We start from the raw sequence: 4,374 nt of genomic DNA, 5'->3' as shown, positions 1-4,374 counted from the left end.
CTAACGTTAGGCCCCAACAAAGTAATGAAGTTTAGTTGGCAGTCATGGATATTATACGTCCATTCATAGCCCGATGTTTCGATATTCTGGGACATTTGCCATAGTTAAGGGATAAAACTGTTATTCGCATACTGAGCAATGTTTATCATAGTTTGAGACTTGTTACCAATATTTTAGATTTACTTACCGTTGTTTGAGCTTTGTTTACCATTGTTTGAGATTAGTTTACCATAGTTTGAGACTTGTTTACCATAGTTTGAGACTTGTTTACCATATTTTGAGACTTGTTTACCATAGTTTGTGATTGCCCGAATCTCTAACCTATTTCCGACATTTTTGCCCGAAAAACTTGCTTTCGGGGTAGGGTCAGACTGCCCCCCTTTGGCTCCGCAACTGGAGGCACTTCTTAATTTCTTAAGAGCACAGTATCTGACATTTTTGATGACTTTAATAAGGGACCCCGTGGACATTTACAAAATAGTTGAAATCCGACCAAATAAAAAACGTCACATATTAATGATCGTCCAGGTATTTTTTGATCGGTAGAATATTGTAGACGAACTAAGGGTCGAATATTTATTCCGAAACGTGATGCGGGTTTCTAACCTTGTGAGATGGTAGCAAGATAAACAGAGACTTTTCAATTTATCATATTCGTATGGAAGTTAATTACTGATGTCAATTAGGCATGTATGGGTTAAACTATCCTGATATAAAGCAAGATTTTTAACGATTTGCTCAATACAAGGGCGGTGGATAATACTTGATTATGCTTATGCACTTCATCTTCATTACAAAAATTAGGTGCAGCAACTTCTTGCTATGAAAACCATTAACAGTTATTTGAATATACGCATCACAATTATTGTTTTCAAATGAACTTTAACCCTGTGCCAGTGCTTTCAGTGAAATAGCAACGTCTTACCGGTTGCTTCATTCGTCTACGGCCAGTGATTCCGAGAGTTGTCTTTCACCTTAATCACAAAATAGCTAAAAATTTGCTGCCAGTTGGCGTCCAATTATTGTTAAATTATCAAAATTTAAATGAGAACATTTTGTGGGTGGAATAGATTAATTAAATATTGTTAGTGGTTTATTGAGATTAATCGTAGAAAACAGATCTATTTAAATCTGGTGTAGCCACACGATCATATATATTGGCCTTAAGCAAAGGAAAACACCTCTACTGACGTTATAGATTTGGTTTTTGAAGTTTAAGCATTTATTAGTGCTTGTTTGGGCTAATGAAGACGGGCAACGACATGCCCTGTTTTTCTATTTCCAGGATAGTCAGAAGATTTCAAAAGATAGTCCAAAATTTTCGAATCGGTCAAAGTAACAGCTTTTGAATACTATGAAATAAAAATTTAAATGAAAAAATTAATGAGGTAATAAGACTGGGAGGGGCTCGACTTTTGAACATTGAAAACCAAGCACCAACTTCCTAAAAGTAGTAAATGTATGAGCAGGGTGGTAAAGGTTTGACTTTTAAACATTGAAAACCAAGTACCAACTTCCTAAAAGTAGGAAATGTATGAGCAAGGTGGTAAAGGTACGACGTTGTAGGAAATGTATGAGCAGGGTGGTAGGGATTAGACTTTTGAACATTGAAAACCAACTACTCTATATAGTAGAAAATGTACGAGCAGGATGGTAAAGGTTCGACTTATGAACACTGAAAACCGACTACCAACTTCCCTATACAGTAGGAAATGTATGAGCAAGGTGGTAGGGAATCGACTTTTGAACATTGAAAACCAACTACCAACTTCCTAAAAGTAGGAAATGTATGAGCAAGGTGGTAAAGGTACGACGTTGTAGGAAATGTATGAGCAGGGTGGTAGGGATTAGACTTTTGAACATTGAAAACCAACTACTCTATATAGTAGAAAATGTACGAGCAGGATGGTAAAGGTTCGACTTATGAACACTGAAAACCGACTACCAACTTCCCTATACAGTAGGAAATGTATGAGCAGGGTGGTAAAAGTCAGAATTATCTTATGGTAAGGCTTTTGAACCACCAACATCAACGTACCCAACCAGGAGTTGTAAATTAGTTCGTATAAATGTTAAATGTATTTTATTTACAGTATAATTACAGAATAAATAATACATGTACATGTTAAATACAACCTAATGGCACTTCTCTCTGTACAATATTACACCATCTTTAATATGTATTAAATGCATTTAATTGTATCCTATCCTAAATACATGTATCTTCGTGTATTTTCCAATACAAAATGTGCTTTTGAGATTAACAATTTTAAGATAAATTTGCGACTGACTTGCAAATGAGACCCGCTATCTTGTTACTTTGGTACTCTATTTTGTTAATAAGATTATAAGCTTAAAGATGGGTTCCCTTATTTTCATTTATGAAAATGCTAATACTTATATGAATAGAGATGTAGATGTGTTCTAATGACTTAGAAAAATACCAAATGTCCATAATTAACTCATAATTAGCTAAATTAGAAGAGAATAACCTGCAGAATTCCAATGAGTGATTGATCAAGTGATTGATCAAACAGCACATACATGGAAAGTTAAGATTGGTTAAATTTCTTAATTATATGCAATAATAACATAATGATATTAGAAACATCAATTTTTCAAATAGTTTGGTTAATTTGACACTAACAAAATAAGGAAACCCATCTTTAAGCTAGTATGATAGTCTTACAATTATTGTGTGTTAATAAAATTAAGACAATACATGAATATGCCTTTGATTGTATTCTTATCAACAAAAGCATCCCAAATCAAGTTGCTTTTCAACAGCTGTTGGAAAAATAAAATTTGCATAACAGAGATAGCTACAGAGATATGTCATTAAAAACTAACACAAGATACAGAATATAGACAGAAATAGAACTAAGAAAATGGACAATAATAAAGCAAGGCACAGCATGGTACAAACATAATGAAAGTCTAGAAACATTGGAATTGGGTTATAACAATTAATAACAGTAATAAAACAAGAAGCTTAAATTCATATCACTATATTCACAAGTATTAGCCCAAATTTAACATTTGAAGCTGCTACACCAGATCGAGCTTGTTTTCAGCTTTTTTAAGTATCAGAAATTTTGTTTGGAAAAAATCAAATTAGATTCACTAAGATGAAAGTCCAAATTAAACAGTTGAAGCTGCTACACCAAATCGAGCTTGTTTTCAGCTTTCTTAAGCATCAGAAATTTTGTTTGGAAAAATCAAAATAGATTCACTAAGTTGAAAGTTCAAATTAATCTTGGAAGCTGCTACACGAGATCGAGCTTTTTTTCAGCTTTCTAAGCTTTAGAAAATTTGTTTAGAAAAAAGCAAAAAACCAAACTAATGAGTGCATACAAATAGGATTTATGAATACACTTCAATGTGTTTTGGAAAGAAAAAGGGGTGGGCGGATTAAGTTTAATTTTTTTTTTTACTTTTAAACATTTGTAAAGAGATGGTCTGTTGTAACTTCAACTTTGAAATGTTTTTTTTTTTTTTTGCATCTGAAAAAAGTTCATAAGAAAGCGATTAATTGGTTAAGAGATATTTTTAACACTTGAATCTTAATGTGTTTACTGAATATGGCGTTACATTAACAGAAATATTCCATCTTGACCATCATTTTTGGTGTTTTAATAACTTATTGACCAATTATTAAACTCATGCTTATAAATGCATAATCATAGCATTAATACTGCTAATTTGCATATATAGTGCACAGTTTTTTTTACCCTTTAATGGGCATGCAATACTAGGGTGGGTATTTTGGACAGTGACAACAATTTTTTTTTTTCACCAGAGAATTTCCCTTACTTTAAATTTACAGCAATCAGTATAGAACAGGAAGGAAACTTAGTGCAAAACACAGAAGCACTGAACAAGGCTGGAATGATAGTTTTATCAATGAGGTCAGTTATATCTTATTACTTTACGAATATTTTTCAGTTGTATTTCTGACTTCAACTAATTTGAATGTACCAAGAAAAGTTATAAATCGTGAACACAGAAAGCATTTGAATAGATATACAAATTAATGGTATACTTCTCATTTCAACTAGTTACAGTAGTAAACAATCAACTTGGTCTACGCCATTCGATGTGATTTTTACTTACGGTCTCAAGGATAATAACTAGTGTATTTGATTAACCGAGATCACATATCGTGGGTGACTGCCTGAAACCTTGTATAACGATATCTGACGCGAAATTACTTTCCGAGAAAAACGCAAAAAAACATTTGTACTCGTATTTTGTTAAAAAAATTTCTTCTTTTCTTTACCACTATACATGTTTTCATTCTTTGAAAATTTAAACCTCGTATAACAATTTGAGTACTCGGTCCTATTCAACCAATAACTCGTATAATAATACAGT

This window comes from Lottia gigantea, assembly GCF_000327385.1.
Source record: "Lottia gigantea unplaced genomic scaffold LOTGIsca_652, whole genome shotgun sequence".
NCBI lineage: Eukaryota > Metazoa > Mollusca > Gastropoda > Lottiidae > Lottia > Lottia gigantea.
Note: the sequence above shows the minus strand (reverse complement) of the source record.